Source organism: Neofelis nebulosa, chromosome 7 (genome assembly GCF_028018385.1).
Source record: "Neofelis nebulosa isolate mNeoNeb1 chromosome 7, mNeoNeb1.pri, whole genome shotgun sequence".
Lineage (NCBI taxonomy): Eukaryota > Metazoa > Chordata > Mammalia > Carnivora > Felidae > Neofelis > Neofelis nebulosa.
The window spans coordinates 80,459,087-80,478,546 of NC_080788.1; the positions used below are offsets into that span (position 1 = coordinate 80,459,087).

Consider the following 19,460-nt stretch of genomic DNA (forward strand, 5'->3'; position numbering starts at 1 on the left):
TGAAATTGTGTATAAAATATTTCCATGGTATTTTTGATATAACACCTTCCTTACCCTCACTCTACCAAACCTTTATCCTTTAGATGAACAGAAAGGCCAAATTCTCCTTATTTATTTTTTCTTGTATTTTTAATCTTTCTGTCTTTATGGTTATGCCTGTTCTGGACATTTCACATAAATGATATAATACAATTATGTCACCACTTGGGTCAGGTTTCTTGCATTTGGGATAATGTTTTCAAGGTTCATCCACGATGTAGCATGTATCTGTACTTGATTCATTTTTATGGCTAAATAACATTCGCTGAATGGATACAGCACATGTTGTTTTATCTATTCATCAGTTAAGAGAGATTTGTATTTTTTTCCTACTTTTTGGCTACAATGAATATTTCTATGAATATTTTTTTACAGGTTCTTGTGTGAACATGTTTTCTCTTGGGTATATACCTAGGAGTAAATTTTTGGGAAATTGTGAGGAGCTACCAATCTCTTTTCCAAAGCAGCAGCACCATTTTACATTCTCATTAGCTATCTATGAGAGTCCTAATTTTGCCACATCTTTGCCAAAACTTGTTACTGCTTTTCTATTTGATTATAGCCATCCTAGTGGGTGTAAAGTGGTACCTCATGTGGTTTTGATTTGCATTTCCCCAGTGACTAACGAAGTGGAACATCTCATGTGCTTTTTGGTCATGGATGTAACTTCTTGGGAGAAATGTCTATTCAAATTCTTTGCTGTTTTTTTTTTTTTTTTTCAAATTATTTGCCCATTTAAAAAATTTGGTTTCTTCATGTCTTTTTAAGTCTTTGTATTTCAATGGAAACTCATTCCATATATTCTTTATTGTTGTTCACTGAAAATAGTTTTTCAGTAACACTGTTGTTAAATGTTAATCAAGTTATGAATTTAAAAAAGGCACACAAACAAAAAAAAAATCATTTAAAAAATTTCTCTTTGGATTGACAAGTAATAATGATAATGTCCTAAACTGATTATCATCCATATCATATTTAAATCCAAATCTGACTTAAGTACCCATGGTGATAATCAGTGTAGCAATTTAATATATATATATATTATATATAATATATATACATATATACATAATATATACATATAATATATACATAATATATACATATAATATATACATATATATATACATATAATATATATGCATAATATATACATATATATAATATATATGTATATAAAACCAGTACATATGTCTTTATAAATAGAATGTGACAAATGTTAAGGAAGGGAGCACCTGGTAGAAGAGATGCCTGATCCAAACCTGGTAAGACTTCCTGGAGGAGGTTACATGTGCCTAGTCATGAAAGATGAATAGAAGTTAGCCAGGCAGGGTGCCTGGGTGACTCAGTTGGCTAAACGTCTGACTTCAGCTCAGGTCATGATCTCTCGCATTTTGTGGGATCGAGCCCCACACTGGGCTCTGTACTGACAGCTCAGAGCCTGGATCCTGCTTCAGATTCTGTGTGTGTGTCTCTCTTTTTCTGCCCCTCCCCACCCACACTTTATCTCAAATATAAATAAACATTTTAAAAATTAAAAAAAAAAGAAGTTAGGCAAAAGAGGATGGAGGTGCATATGAATAGTATGGATAGTAAGACTAGCAGGTGTAAAGGAACATTAAAGTAAGATAAGACACCGTAATACACTGGAAGAAATGAAAGATGTTCCAGATGCCCATATACTAGGGGTGGGTGAGGTAGACAGTGGAATAGGGACCATATGGCTGCAGAAATAAGCAGAAGGCAGATCACAAACAGTTTCATAAGTCATGCAGGAGGATTTATCCTTGTGCTGTTGAAAGGTGTTTACATAGAGGAACGGCATGATCCAGTTTAGGCTTTAGAATTTACTAGGATTGTATGATGGAGGAATATGGATGAGAGGAGAAAAGACTGGAAGCCAGGAAGCCAATTAGGAAACTATACCAGTGATACAGGAGGGAAAATATAGTGATTTGAACAAGCAAATAGAAAGCAATGCAAATATTTAGTAAAAAGGAATTGCTAATATAACTTGTTGAAAGATACATTCATCATTCAGTTAACTTCTATTTATTGTGCTTACTACGTGTCAGGCTCTGTTCTAAGTATTTGGAATAAAGCAATAGATAATTTTGGAATAATTTGGACTACAGAAGAAAGATAATGTGCCTGCCCTTCTGGAACTTATATCTTAGTGGGAAAGAAAAAATAAGCAATAGCTAAATAGATAATTTATGGCACACAGTTATATGTCCAGTATCACTCCCCTCTCGCATCAGTTCCTTTCCAGATGCAACCAAACAACTAACAACTGTCACTTCCAAATTAGATCATATCCTCTATTTCAAGTACTTTTTGTGACTTCTGGAGCTTAACTCCCTGCTTACATATGAAACTCATTATCTGACCACTTCATGATATTAGTAACTCTCTCTAATAGAGACTCCAGATTCTAGCCCAGCTCTATGGGCTTCCTGAATGCTGATATACCTACCTGGAGTTGCTTATTCATCATCATAAAATGACCCATAGGATACATCTTTCAGGTTGACAGATCACTGACCCTGTCGTGACATCTTGAAATATCTGACTCTGACATTCCAGTTTCCATCAACAGCCCATCACTTCTGACTATAGCTCCATTTGACCATTAAAGGTAAATTTGTCAATCTTATCTTTGGGCCTTCACTATAATCCAAAATACAGATGCTGCTTAGTAAGTATTGCTAGTCATTCTAGGACATTTATTATTCTTTGCTAATGGATTAACACATAGTGATGCCTTTATCAAGCAAATAAACTGACATTAGAAAGGACAATTTAATGGGATGACCAAATCAAGTACCTCAAATGATTTTTAGGCAAGTGAAGGAACTTATAACCTATCTTAGTTATAAGATGAATAAGGCCTGAGGATCTAATGTATAACATGGTGACTAAAGCTGATAACACTGTATTGCATAATTTAAATTTACTAAGGGAGTAGAATGTAAATGTTTTTACATGCAAAAAAGTAAATATGTGAGGTAATAGAAGTGTTAATTAATGCAATGGAGAAAATCCTTTCACAGTACGTACATACATACATGTATTGACTCACCATGTTGTATACTTTAAGTATTTTACAATTTTACTTGTTCATTATCTCTTAATAAAGCTGGAAAAATACAAAGTGAAAAAAATAAAAATAAACATGACCTAGAAAAGAGGAGATTTTAAGGGCATTAAAATATTTAAAAGATGACCTAAAGAAATGGGATTAAGATTAGTTTTGCACATGGTCAGTGGACAAACTAAAATGAGACATGAGTTAACTATTAGGGTTTGAAACTTGCAAGCCTTTGTTTTATGGAGTGTATGGCTATTATTATAAGTGTGTAAACATTTCAAACTTTTAAAAATTTAATTTCAAAATGTATACAGTGGATATAATGTCAATAAGAGATCTAAATATTTTCTCCTTACTTATTGGTCTTAGTAAAGATACCAAGTGCCTTTATAACTTATAATATTTATTTTAAAAATAACTATAGATATTTAAATCGAAACAAAGCTACAATCACTCCTTCTACAGCAAGATAGTAAAATCTTACATAATTGTGCCAAGATACATTTTATATGACTTATCTTTTATCATAGTATTAACATGTCAAGTTTCTTCAAATTGCACTACAATAGTTGAAAATTGTTATTAAGCAAAGATCCTCTTTTATGGCAAATTAGAACTAAAGATAAGAGGATCCTTATCCATTGATTAGCACTTGCTTCAGAAGCACATTATTTAGGAGTGAAGAAACTCCTTAAGAGTTATTCAGTACACAGAGTATACTTTATCAGTTACTACTAAAGAATTAAGGAAGAAATGCATTTTATTCCTCTAAATAAAAGAGGAAAATGCAAAAGTGTCGAAGAACTATTTCACAGCTTTTGCTAGCTCAGAATCATATTTAACAATCTTAGAAGAATTTCAATTTATAAGTTTTAAAATCTCATCACATAAAACAATAAATGCAAGGAGATGATTAACATAAATTTCAACAGAAAGAGAGAGCCAGGGAAAGGCCACACAAAGGGTTTTTTAAGGTTACAGTATTTCTCGAATTCTTCAGTGGGATGATTGGTGTATTTAGTCAGAGTTCTCCACAGGAAAACAACCAATAGGATGAAGACTGGCTCACACAATTATGAAGGCTAACATGTCCCAGGATCAGCAATCAGCAAGCTGTGGAGGCCATGATATACTTCCAATCCCAGGGTGAAGACAGGAGAAGACCAATGTTCCTGCTTAGGGACAGTCAAGTAGACCATCCTCCCTTACTCTGCTTTTTTGCTAATCAGCAAAAGCAGGTGCTAATCATGACTACAAGGGATTGGGTGAGAAGGCCCACCCCCACTGGGGAGGGTAATCTACTTTATTCAGTCTATTGATTCAAATGTTAGTGTCATCCAGAACTATCCTCAAAGGCATAACCAGAATATTTAGCCAAATAACTGGGCACCCATGGCCCTGTCAAAATAACAGAAGATTAACCATCACAGTTTGCTATACTGGTATTCACTGGCATTCACAATTATCTCCTTAAACTATAATCATATGTGTGTATATTCTCTTAAATGTACAGTACGGAACACTGAACTCAAAAATATTACCATGACAAGTGGCACTAAAACATATGCTATCAAATGTAAAAACATTAAAACCAAAAAAAACTCTAAAATTGGGTTTTGAATAAATAAATGGAGAAGAGACAAATTCTCCTTCCACAAGATTTCAATTTAATATATGTAGATATTCCTCTTCCAGAGGGTGAACTTATCCTGACCTCATCCCTTGAAGGAGGCTAGACTGAGTGATAGAATAAGGAAAGAGTAATAGTAAACTTACAGTGGAGAAACATGACCAACATTACCCTAACCAGGTGATGAAGATTCACATCATCATTGAGGCTGTGTTGGTATCATGTACCCCTGAGAAGTATACTGCACCTCCCTGGTATTTTATACCAAACATCCATAACCCAGTTTACTCATGAGCAAAACATCAGATAAATCCAGACGGGAGACATTCTACAGAATACCTGGTCTGTCTTCTGCAATACTGTCAAAGTCATGAAAAACAAGGAAAGGCTGAGAAATTGGTGCAGGACACTGGAAAAACGTATCAACTAAATGCAATGTGGTACTCTGAATTGAGTCCTGGAGCAGAAATAGGATATTAGTAGAAAAAACTGGTAAGTTCAAATCATGTACTAATGTTGATTCCTAGGTTTTGACAAATGTACCGTGATGGTATAAGATGATAACATGAGAGGAAAGCAAATCGGGGTGAGGTGAACTCTCTGTACTATCTTTGCAACTTTTCTGTAAGTCTAAAACTACTCAAAAATGGAAAAGTTTATTTAAAAATCTATTGGGTTTTGGCTGTTGACTCACTTGCTAGGGTGGTATCATCTATGGAGGCTAGTCTGATTTCAAAGCTGGAAAGATGCATTTGTGCTTGTCTCACTTGTTGTGCATGTTAAGTACTCCAGGAGACCAAAAATAGATTTTAGTCATTAGAGATGGCAAACCAAGACCTCGGCTCAGCACTAAACGTTTTTAAAAGCACAAAACCAGCAACAGTGAGATTTACACATAAGATAATCCTGAGGTTGCTGTTAAGCTTGAAGGACAAGACAAATCTATTTGGCTCAAGATATAAACATTATACCTTTTTTTATGCAGAAAAGGTAGCATATTAAGATTACAGAATCAAACAAATATTTGTCATTAAAATTTTTACAATATTTTTTTACAAAAAATTTATAATGATTGTTAGAATAACATGTCATAAGGAATAATGTCTCTCTTAACTTTGAATTTTTCCAAATATTTTAACTCTCTAAAATCAAACTTAAATGTTCCCTTCCATATTGAGATCCATTTATAAAGTCTTAAATTGCTAAGCAAAGCATATCAATCATGAACAAGTATTTTTGGAATTACTACTATATATCTGACACTGAGTTGTTGTGTGGATTTTTTTTAAGAACTATAATATACTACCCCTCTCCTTTAGTATTATTAATCTTATTGAATATGTAAGACAAAAACATATCAAGTACATCCATTGCAGCAACTTGTGTCTTGCTCTGTCATTACTTTTCATGCCCTGATTCCATAGGAGGTAATTTTTTCCAGGTCAGTTTTCACAAATACAAATGATTTTTTAAGTGCTTGAAATTCACATGGTAAAAAAATCCAATGTGGGAGCAATATTAACACATAATGAGATGAATTCAGCTTAGACCTTTAAACCAGTATGAATATCAAAGTGTACAGGATGGAGCAAACCAATTTCAAACTGTCCAATTTTAGTTTCAGAATAGTTACGTCTAATCAATGTGAAAAAAGGTATCTCTGGATGGAGTGTTCCATACCAGATGTCCACTGTTTCCTAATGTCTATCATTCCTAAAAAACTACTTATGGGGGGGCACTTGGGTGGCTCAGTTGGTTAAGCATCCGACTTCAGCTCAGATCATGATCTCATGGTTCATGAGTTCAAGAACCACATTGGGCTCTGTGCTGATAGCTCAGAACCTAGAGCTTGCTTTAGATTCTGTCTCCCTCTCTTCTCTCTCTGCCCCTCCCCTGCTTGCGCTGTCTCTCTCTCTCTGTCTTTCAAAAATAAAGAAATGTTTAAAAAAATTTTTTTAAATGCTTATGGATAACAGTGAAGCAAGGGGTACTTTTTGCTTTGGTTTCGGTTTTTGTTTTTCAATATCAAGGGATTGCTGTGTGGGGGAAAACATCTTTTTTCTCTTCCTCTCTCTCTCTCTCTCTCTTTAAATAGAGGACCAACTGCTTTGACCCATCAAGAATTTTCCACACAGCCTTACATTACCATGCTCTCAGAATTAACAAGTTATAATAATCAGAATCTCAAAAAACTTCTGAGGAAAATAAAAATAGAATAAGATGAGACCCAGTGTTAGCCAAAAAAATTGTCATTTTCTAGAAACTGAAATTGCCTCATAACATGAGAAAAATGAACTCAGAGCTTGATTCAGATTCCAATTCTTGTATTAAAATATATGTGGGGAAAGAGATATTTGGTATATTTTTGTATCAACTTCACTTTAAGCCTGAAGTCAACACTGGTAACAAACAGGCTATAGATGTCTTAAAAATAACTCAGAAAAGTGGAGGTACAAACACATTCTGGTGTAGTATTGCTCTTTTCAAATACATCTTTCTATTTTATTCCTCCATACTGGCATAATGAATAGTGCTATTGCTGTTTAAGACTTAAAACAGCTGCATTTCTAATTTTGGCAGATTATGAGGGATTTTTACATGGGTTGCATGTTAAAAGCAAAGAAACGACATGCCAACCAGCAGAATGAAAGTGCTGGGCAGATGGTGGCACGGCTGAGCTATTGATTGAAGTGTTAAGAGCTACCACCAATCATGGGACATCCAAAAGGGGTATTTGGCAGCTTTTCAAGTGAAGCCCAATACTTTACCTCAAACAAAAATAATCCATGCCCATGAAGCCTTCGGAAAGACACTCTCCAATCGGTCTTTGTTAACGGGGGCAGCCTTCAATGATCTTATTTCACTGATTTTGATGGTATATACAATTTTGACTTTCTTTCCTTCCTTTCTAATCCTCTAAGCCCTCCTATCGTAGGGGTGTGTGTGTGTAGTGTGTATGTGTGTGTGTTGGGGAGGGAGAGAGAGAGACGGAAAGAGAGAGATGAATATGGAAACAAACTATATGTTATAAATTTTTCCCATTACCAAGGGAATTATCGCTGCATAAGAAGTCAAGAAAGCATTCCAATATGTCTTCACGTGGAAAAAGAAAAAATATATAAGATCTTAAACAATTGTGATCAATATTAACTTTTATTGATCAATCTTGACCAATACATTTTTAAAAATGCATTCAGAATACTGCTATGTAAATTTCCCCAAAACCCAGAGAGATGATTTTCCTGAATACAAACAGCTGGGCACTATATCAACGAAAGGTTTGGCCTTCAAAAATAGGTTTTTTCCTCTAATTCAAAGCAGCTTATGAAGAATGAGGGAAAAGTTATATGACTGTTTTTTAGTAAATATTCTACAATTTACATTCACTAAATGTTGTCTTTTCTAACTTGGACAACATCCATTGCCAATTGCTGGTATTTTATTATATTTTGTATGTTTTTGTAAGCCAGCAAAAATTTATTTTTGGAAAACATGTGAGATAGAACAAAGAAATGAAGCCATCCATAAGTTGTATCAGTAGTCTATATCCCATACCACGATGCTGTATTATTCTTCCTGACCTATTTCTTTTTTTGCTCCTATCTACTCTTCCTATCTCCTTCATTTCTCAGATGATTTTACAAGATCCTTATATCCTAGGTAATGTGTTAGATACTGTGCATTATTATCATGTGAATCCTCAGTCTGAAGGTGAGGAAACACACCCAAACACTACATAGCCTTCCCCATGCCACGGAGCTAATAATGCACTGCTGAGAACTTCACTCAAGCACCTTGGTTCCAGAATCTGCGCTTTTAACAACTTGGGGTGTTCTGTGTAGCATGTAATGAGATAAGATAAAGAAATTAAGAAGTCTGCAGAAATTGAATATTGTGGCAAATACAAAGAATCAGTGTGGTAAAAGTAATACAGTATTGACTTGCGCCATATTAAAGGTGGCCCATGAATTAATAAAACAGGTATATGAAGTACCCTGTTTTGGGTACTAAAATCTGACGAATTTGTCCTACAAGGAAGTTACAGGGTAATATGGTGGACAATTTCTCCCTTGAGGTTTTGGTAATAAATTTACTACCAAAACATTCAGGTGTGTTAATTACAACATTCCTCTAAATGTCACATCAAGGAACATTTCAATAAAGGCATTTCTGCAGGGTATGGGGGGTATGTATGTGTGTACAATTTGTTCTAGATTCTTAGGAGTGAATTTGGTTTATCTCACTGCTCTGTCCAATAGAAATTTTTTTGACAGTGAAATGCTCCATATCAATATGGAAGCTATTATTTAATGTGTCTATTAAACATCTGAAATGTAGTTAGTGTGACCAAGGAACTCAGTTTTAATTTTACTTATTTTTAGTTAAATTTCATATAGCCATGCACAGTTATTAGTGTGGACAGGGCAGAACTAGAGAAATGGTTGGGTTGCCTATCTCTCAGCCAATTCTCATGAACAGAATTTCATGTCTGTATAACAGACAGACAAAATAAAAACCCAAACACTTTTATTCTCCAGTTTGAGCCAACAACACAAGAATTTTGTGCTAACTCAACATTAATAATTTTTTCAAAGATTCTGACAGAAAAAAGCCCTATTCATATCACCTCTGTATAGAAGTGAGCCAAGGAAATACCTATTTACAAGATACGATGGTTGCCTATAACGTTTTTTTTTTATATTAGGGTCTGGTTCTATAACTTATTTACTTCATTACCTCTGATGTGTAAAAATCTTCATTTTTGAGTTGAAATGTAATTTTTGAAAATAAGCCCCAAATAATTCAGAATCAAATCTGGTTAATGAGGTAGAGGTTCTATAAACCAATTTATATAAAAGGGCAAAGAGAATGAGTGTACTAGTACCTTAGTATATTTCCTAGAATGATTCTAAATATGCAAAGTTCTCTGAGATCCTTTTGTACATTGAAGTGCTAACATAGTAAGACTGACATACATGAGATTGTTGAATATCCACTCTAAGAAGCAAATATGAAGAACTTCTCGTTGCACAAAGACCAGAAAATACAGAGGAAAATTCCCTTTTGTGTGGTTTTCATTACCCCTGTGTTCTTTTTCCTGTTTATCTGAATGAGTTATAATACTGGCTTCAATTAGAGAAGTAATAGATGAAAAGAGAAGAGAAGGAAAAACTATGATTTCTGGCTGGATATCCACTTGCCAGATGGTGAAGAACTAGGCCTTAGGCTAATTCTGTGTGAACAGAGGGGCTTGATATGTCTGTCTCTGAAAACCACAGTATGTACACAGCCAGAGATCTATGGAGATTTAGATTCTGGTTTTAGAACACATGACTCAACTTTTCCTATAGATCATGCCAGCTGACCCTTAGGCACAGACAGCTGTTCTGTTAGGTGGATAAAGCAATGGTGCTCTGATGTGAGGAGCGGGGGTGGGAGGTGGGGAGGAACAGCAGGAAAGGTCAACCAGCATCTCAGGAGATCAGTCCTTGGTCCTTCTAGACATGGAAATAGCTCCAGGGTCACCACTATGAGTTAGTCCAAGTATGGAGTACTGAGGGTCCAGATGAGGAAATGACAATAAACTGATGAAGGCAAGTGAGATTTGAATGGGGTATATGGAGAGATGTATCAAAAAGGGGTGATTGCTGAATACATTTTAGAAAGAAAGCAAGAACATTTGAAAGAAAAGAATAGTGGGAAAAAGTGATTGAAGGAAGAATGAATTGAGTTAGGTAGCAAATGAGTTAGTTGGTCATGGTGATCAGCATAATCCAGGAGTTGTGGGGATTCGAAAGGAAAATAATTGGTGTTTTATGAATTAGGCCTTATTTTACATGACAAATGTTGTGAAAGACATGGAAATACTTTGAAAGTAGAACTGGATTTCTAAAAATAATTTCTAAAAATAGTTTTTGACAACATGTAGAAGATAGCAAGAAACCAGAAAAAAAAACATTAGTCAGATGATAATATTGGTATTACTAAGAGATTAAGGCTAGGATAGGCAACTCTAAGAACTGAAATTCAATTCCTACAGAATAGAATTGTGGATACCATATATAGAGTAGCAATTTAACAATTTGCTTACTGGTTTGTTCATTTTGCTAATTCAAGTATCCATCTATTCACTCAACAAATAAACATTAATTGCAACTGACTACACAGGTCCTGAGGATTCAATATAAAAATACATGGACCTTGTTTCAAGAACTGTATAGTCTGGTGGGGTGGAGGTGGGACAGGAAGGCACAGTACTTCACATTTGCCAGGAATCTTATGAAAGACTTTATATTTATCCTCATGAAATATACAGCCTAACACTATAGTAAAGATATTGCCATTGGTATTTGACAGGTGATGGATAAAGACTCGGGGAAAGGAGATAACCTGCCAGTAATTATGTAAGAAATAAATGGAATCTCTAGGACTCAGCCCAGTTTTTGGCTGGAAGTCCACTAATTATTAAACTAAATTTACATGCATATATGTCATAAAATAACTGTGATGCATATTTCTGAGTTAATATACAGAAAGCACTTAGAACAGTGCCTAACAAATTATAAAAGCTATATGTCTTTATATCATCATCGCTAATGTTTCTCTTTTTTTAAAAAAACAAAATTTTAACGTTTATTTATTTTTGAGACAGAGAAAGACAGAGCATGAACAGGGGAGGGTCAGAGAGAGAGGGAGACACAGAATCTGAAACAGGCCCCGGGCTCTGAGCTGTCAGCACAGAGCCCGACACGGGCTCGAACTCACAGACTGTGAGATCATGACCTGAGCTGAAGTCGGACGCTCAACCGACCGAGTCACCCAGGCGCCTCGCTAATATTTTTCTTAAAGAATAACATGGGAAAGATATTTTTATTCAAAATTAAGCGAGAGAAATGTAACACAGCAGAGTTCAAAATGTGCATAAAGTTTTTGAATGAAATAAGATTCTTCAAAGAACTTTTCCCTTTAGGGTTTGTCTTATGCCCTATGTTACCTGGGGAGAATGTTTTCACTCTGCCCTGACACTTAGGGTTCCTAAAATCATACAGGAGCAATGCACTGTTGTACCATATCTCTCTGGATAATCCACTCTATAAGGAGACACATAATCGAGAAAACTAACAAAGTAAAGAAGAAGTGCTCTGAGCCCCCAAAACCCATTTGAGGTCACAAGTTGGGAAAGATAGAAAGTCTATGGAAATATTCCAACAGCCTGATCTTTGTATTCACTTTTCTACAAAAATGATTTAACGTAGTACAAAGAAACTAAAATGAACTTTACTTGCAACATAAAGAAGGAAAGAGAATTAATATTAATAATAATAATAAGGAAATGCTGAAGACACACTTAACAGAAACCATACTTTGAAGAAAAGAGTAATGACATGTAATCTTACATTTAACTTTTCCATTATTACAAAACCACCAGCACAGAGTTGGACAGGAATTGGCACCACTAAGCCTGGAAAACTTAGATGTCCAAACCAACTACAAAGAAATATAAAATGGGTACTGAAAGGCCAGGTCTTTTACAACCTTAATTACTCAAGCAGTATTAACACTGGGGAGGTGCTTCCCATGATTAATGCTCTCTTCCTAAAAGGAGAGAAACAAAACTATATCTACATAATGTATTCTTGGGGACATAATAATGCAGTGACCTAGTGTATTCCTCTCATGGTTTTCCTCTTCCACTCATATTTCACAGGAGTATAAAACATTGCTAAGCAGTATCTTACATGTGTGAGAAATGGATATAACCGGCATGGTGCCATATAAATCAATAATTTACACTTCCTATAAAAGATAGAAGGACCTTGCCAGAATTTTGTTACCATATATTTTTTCTGGCTTATGGTTTATGCACTGAATCCTAGTAATATAAAAACATGGTCATAAGGATTCCTTAAATATAGTGATGCTCAGACACAATTTCAATGTTGATCAGAGTTGTGAAATTGTATCATGGGATCTTATTTAAGAAGGGGCTTGGTTACTTTATTACTTCATATTTTTGTACTGTAACTCTATGAAGAAGAGACTTCAGGTTTTCTTAACCTGATCACAGTTTATATATTGTATTAAACAGTTATTTTTTTTATGAGGAAGAGAGGGATAAGGGTTCTGTAATAAAAATCATGTCAATGGAATTTGTAGCTCATTACTGGTTTTGTTGTTACAAATACCATCAATATTTTCCTGAAATATAAACTTATCATGGTAGGAATTCTCTGAACAGAACCTCAAGAAATCCTGTTTACTGGTCCAAGATCAAAGGGTTAAACTGAAGTTGAGGTAATGTTAATAGTGACTAAGCACTTAGATTCAAATTCTGGTATTCCCTCTACTACTCACTGTAGGATGTGAGCAAGTTAAAATGCGTATTTTATACCTTTTTTAAGATCTCTGATTTCACTACCTCCCAGAGTAATTGTGAAAGAAACATTACTTATGTAAACTGATTCAAAAGCTTGCTGCTATTATGTAAACAAAAATTTCTTTCTACCTAACTCTCATATCTCCATGATTCAAATATTACTCTCTGTGAGAGAGAAGTGGTCTACGTGTAGACAGAATGGATATACCTTCTCAGACCATTTGGTCCATAGGTTTGTCCCAGAGGAGTATCCTCACTGTGGACTGCTAGCCAAAGACCATATACTTAGAAGAAAAAAAAGTATTTGTGTTACAGTGAATTTGGGAAGAGATTTTCAAGAGTTATGCTTCATATTAGCAGGCACCAAAGTTCTGAAGAGTCCTGCAATAAATAATTCTTTTAACATTGTTTGACACAACAGCTTTCAAAGTTATCAGACCAGGATTCCCTTTTGTGGTATGTTTAACAACAATGAACATTGTGAGGAAAGGCTGCTTAGAGTGTGAAGAGTAGAAGCAACCAGAAGAGCTAACATTTATTGTGCAGTTGCTATGTGTAGAAACTCTCTGAAGTGCTTCACATGTTAGCTTATTTTAATTTTTATTTAAAAAACATTTTTCATGTTTATTTACTTTTGAGAGAGAGAGAGTGAGAGAGAACAAGTGGAGTGGAAGAGGGGCAGAGAGAGAGGGAGACACAGAATCTGAAGCAGGCTCTAGCCTCTGAGCTGTCAGCACAGAGCCCAACGTGGGGCTCGAACCCAGGAACCATGAGATCTTGACCTAAGTCAAAGTTGGATGCTTAACCAACTGGGCTACCCAGGTGCCCCGAGTTAACTGATTTTTAATGTTTGCAGTAACCTTACAATGTAGGTGCTAGTGTTGTCTCCATTTTACAGATGAGGAAACTGGGGCACAGAATGCGTAAATGTCTTCACAAAGATGTAAATAGTACAGAATAGAGAAAGGATATGAAGTCAGATGATCTGGCCCTGGGAACTGTACTCAATATTTATGAATACCACTTTACCAGCAGACTAAAGAAAATATGGAATCCATGTACTATTAGCCTTGTATGATACTTTCACCCTGTATAAGATTCTTTTTTTATTAAAAAACAAAGAAAATAACACTCAATCCTAGAGATTATGCAACTTGTACAAAATCACAAAGGAAATTAATGGTACTATATGCCCGAGAAATTAGTTTTCCAGCATCTTGGGACAGGAGCCAAACACACTGAACAACACTTGAGAACAAGACTTGATGTGAGGGAAAGAGCATGTGATCACTCTTAGGTAGCTGGAGCTCTCATTAGAGTCCTCTTCATTTTCTCATTTTCCTACATCAACTATATCCAAGTGGTTATAGATCTCTTCAATTTTAACTCTAAAATATTTCTTATTCCCTCTACTTCATTTTTAGCTCTTCAATCACTGCCTGAAAATAGACCCACAACCCTTCTGCTTGGGCTATGGCACTAGCTTTCTGAGGCTCCCATCTCTAGATGGTGTGGAACTAATAACCAGCCACATGTGGAAACACTGCTTTGCAAAAGTTACAAATAATACTGCATAATCTATTGTAAAAACTAGTGAAAAATATCTGAAAAAAATGGAGTTTTACCATTAATTAAAGAAGGAAAGTTTCAACATTTAGTTCTAAGACTTTAAAATTGTAATCTTGAGAAATTCTTATAGTCCTCATCTATTTTCCATTTAACCACCTATAAACACACACACACACACACACACACACACACACAGAAACACACACACACATTTATTGGAGGTCAAGCCTCCATAAAACAAAAAAGAAAGAGTTGAGTCACGTGAATGCAGTGCTATTACTAATTTGCATTGCTACAGCTGAATTATCAGACTTTGATAGAGATTCATCACGAGAAAGGCTTCAGATAAATTCCATGAACTTTGTTTTATAGTTCAGTACTATACACTTGAACCTGACTTTGGTGTTAGTAGGAAAAACTTTCATCTGTAGTGCTTTCCTACTTACTCCATAACAATGGTAGCAATCCTAATCCTTTGCTTAGCAGACAAAGAAAATTTGCCAGTGGTGGGAGTGTGCATGGTGGGGAACTTCCATGGAATTATTTCTTTTTTTCTTCCTCCAGAACCCAACCCATCCACCGATGAGCAATGTTTTCCTGGCTTACTGGGTCTAAATACACTAGATCATACAAGCCCTGTTTTTCAAAAAGAAAAGGAGAGAGAAAACTAGCAAATTAGCCAAAAGCAGCCTGGTTAGTACTAACAGATGATGAAAGACCTTGGCAGAAAATGACTTAAACAATAGAAAATTCTTGATGTTGTCTGAAGAGACAAGAGTATATAACCTTCTTCAAAATTAATCTTTCGATATTTTCTCACATTTTACTCTACTCCTATGTCAGAACATGTTCCTGTTGGTGGAAAAGAACCAGATTACATTTATGTTGAACTACAGAGTAAAATTTAATTTTTCATGGGGAAAAACAGAAAATTTAGATAAATGAATTTTAACAATAAAATTATAGTCTTTAAGAGGAAATTTTCCAGCATTGTTTATGTTCTGAAACTGGTCTAAAGGCAGCAGAGGGGATGTCCAGTGTTTTGTTCTCTTACTTCCTTTACCCATTGCATTTTGAATGAAGTCGATCCTTCACCACACCTTCAGGAAGTGGCATATTTCTCTGGCCAATTACAGTGCTCCATATTCTTCAGGGACTGGGTCAGGAATGAGCTATTGATATGAGCTCCCTGGTATCCAATTATAATGCAATGCATTATATGATATGATATGATATGCTATGCTATGATATGATATGATATGATATTTTATTAGTACCCATATCACAGGCACTAATTTCTGGTAAGGGCTAAGTCAGTGCACAGCAAGGAGACTTGAACTTTAGTTTACTATTGTGGATATACCGAGAAACAATATTTTTACAACAAATCAATATTTTTATAAATTTTGGAAATGTGATAACTTCTAATGTGAAAGTCACTAGTCAATCAATCAACTCATACAAATTTATTGAGAACCTTAGGTCTATGGTAACAAAAGGATGTGGGGGTTGGGGGAGGAAAAAAATGTCAAACAGTTGTAAGGTTGGTAAAGACGAGTATAAACTGAGACACAGGGGCAGGGGACTCTCAGGGGACATGTGTGGCTCAGGAACAGGAATGGCAAAAATGGATGGTAATGTAAATCAGATTATAGACACATATAACAGGCCCAACTAGGGTATAGGAAAACATGAGATACTAGAGACTGCATCAAAGTGATGTATGACATGCAGGTGGTGGCCTGTGTGCTGTGGGGAGAGAAGAAGAAAGAAAAATGGTCCTAAAACGGTAGGGAGTTAGTGACTGAAAACTACAGTCAAATGGCAGCACCTAGGATGTGGATTTGGTAGCAACAGGCAAGATGAAGGGGGTGTGCCGGTGTGAAGACCTCAGAGTTGGACCAAGTCTTATTGGTGAGCTCAGGTGTGGGACTGTGCTGCAGGTGACTGACAACAAACAGGAAGGAAAGAGGCCTGGGAAAAGCCAGGACTGTAATGCGGGTAGGGGAGGTTTTAAAGAAAAATCATTTTTAACATTTATCGAGAAAATCACAAGGCTCAGCATTAGAGTAGGAGAGGAGGGAGAATATAGTTGCCAAAGAAGCTAACGGGGAAACGTTGGAGATCATCAATTAAACATAATTGAATGTGTGTACATATAAATACATATATTACATATATTATATGTAATTATATATGTTTAATTAAATATATATAATTGTATATTTAAGGGTTAAATGACACTGGGGAAGTGAGACTATGTGGAGCAAAAAAGTTGAAAGGCTCCAGGTCCAAATCTGCAACTAGGCTGTTATAGAACAGCTCCTTTTAAATACCAACAAGATAGCTGATAAGAGCAGGAGAGGCCTTCCTGAGCCTGGTGCTGGGGCAGCAGGTAAAAAAAAGGTTGCCCTTAAATGCCCTCTGAGCAATCAAGGCCAGGGAGATGGAGAAGAGAACATGGAATGGAAAGGGTGGATGACAAAAGAAGTGGAACGTAAACACAATGAGGATTTTGGTTCGCAAAGACAGCGAGGAGAAGCACAATGCAGTTCTCGGTGCTATGAAGCAATGCAGAGGGCCACATCGGGTCACTGTGCCCAAGAGCAGGTCCTGCTCTATGACACAGAGATCACATGCACAGAGGCAGCCCCTTTCAACGGCGCAAGCACACCCACACACAGCTTGCATTCAATCTGCCTGGAACTACTATAAAACACTTGACAACAAAAGTAAAATGGAAAGAAAAATAAATTAAATTTTGAAATGCAATTTTAAAAATTCTCATATATTTCTGGACATTGCCACAGGCAAAAAAGATTCATAAAACACATTACATTATTTGTGAAGCAGTCTGACTGTGAGTTTGATATGAATTATAGAGAGGATGGATCCAGGGCATGATTTCCCTGAATAATTTATTTCAGGCAGCCCCTACTGCTGAGAAATAGGAAACTGAAAAAAACGACATGTCTAAGCACTAGTTTTTTGAGGCCAGGTGCACTGGTTTCTGAAAGAGTCCAAGAAAGGTAATAGCATGGCAGTTTCTCAAAGAATTAAAAATAGAACTACCATATAATCCAGTTAGATTCCACTAGTAAATCAAAATGATAGATGTACCCTTAGTGTTTATTGCAGCATTATTTATAAGGGCCAAGATATGGAAGCAACCCACGTGTCCATCCATTAAGAATGAATAAAGAAGATTCAATACATGCGCGTGCACGCGCGCACACACACACACACACACACACACACACACACACACACGATGGAATATTACTCAGCCATAAAAAAGAATGAAATCCTGCTCTTTGCAACAACATGGATAGATCTAGAGGGTATAACAATAAGTGAAATAAGTCAGAGAGAGACAAATACCATGTGATTTCACTCAAGGTAGAATTTAAGAAACAAATGAACAAAGGAAAAAAGAGACAAACAAAAGATGACTCTTAACTATAGAGAACAAACTGATGGCTGCCACAGGGAGGGGAGGTGGGGAGTGCTCATGAGCACTGAGTAATGTACAGAATTGCTGAGTCACTATATTGTACACGTGAAACTAATGTAACACTAGACATTAATCATACTTGAATAAAATATATATATGAAAAAATCATAGAACATAAAAGTGGTTGGCATTATCTACAAAAAAACACATGTAAGCCTTTTCTTTTTTGGTTTCTTTAGCAAGTGGCAACCCTATAAACAAGAAAATTATTACTTTTTTCTGCAAAGCAAGTTGTTTCATAGGATCTATCTACACAATGAAAATGTGGTGATCCCAGGACATCACACAATGATAGGTGATCAGCAAAGACCTAGTGAATTGGACTGCATCCAGGCAAAGTCCAACTGAATTCTAATCAGTGCAACCGAGGCCTGGGCGCTGAACAAGTTGAGGAACTTAAAGAAGTAAAATCTAGAATCATTAAAGCCAATGGATTTCCTTTAGTCAAAGAAATAACAAACAAAAGAGCAATACAATCTGAGTTTCTCAATAATTCCTCAATTTTAACAAAAATAAACATTAAAAATCTGGGTCTCTTCACATTGCTGCACTGATCATTTTTGTGAGGATCCCTGTACAGCTGTTCCTTGGCACTTTTTTTTTTAAGTGAAATACACTGTTTTTGTTTTGTTTTGTTTTGGTTTTTTGTTTTTCTGTATTGATACACAAAGTCCCATTAGTAACTTGTAAATGCTAAACAAGAAATATAAATCTGGGCAGATTTCTATCTGAGAGCAGCTGCTCCTCGAGATGGCATGGCCTCATCTGCTGTAACTCCTGAACTCTGGTTTCCAACTTGGCCTTGGCTTATAGTAAGCAGGCTTCTGACTTAATGAAAGTAATGGATTCCTACCTAGCCCTGTTGTCATTTCTTGGCTTCCATACCCTCCATACATGTGGGGCCCTAACACCTGTCTTTCACCTCTGGTGAGTTTTTTTGTTTGCTTTTGCCGCTGTCCAAATGATTCAAGGTGATAAATGAAAGTAAGCCTGTGTGTTGCTGGGAGGCTGGGGAGACTGTAAATTTGGGAAAAGTGGGACAATACTGGATGCAGAAACAGCCAATTCAAGGCAAACTGTTTGCTTTTTCTGAAAAAATTTTGAAAGTTCCTGTAGACAGAAGCCCAAAATTTCCTTTTGGGCCCAATTTTGATGTATGTTTTCTGTTACCCTTAAAAACTTATGCCCAAGATTTCTTCAAATAGAAATTATTGATCTATGGATAGAGAAATAAAAGTAC

At 35.8% G+C, this 19,460-nt stretch overlaps 1 protein-coding gene across 3 annotated transcripts in view; it reads right to left on the reverse strand.

Moving 5' to 3' along the window:
* PRKD1 (protein kinase D1) overlaps nt 1–19,460 on the reverse strand; it is a 335,451-nt gene that overhangs the window by 127,334 nt on the left and 188,657 nt on the right. The window lies entirely within an intron of this gene.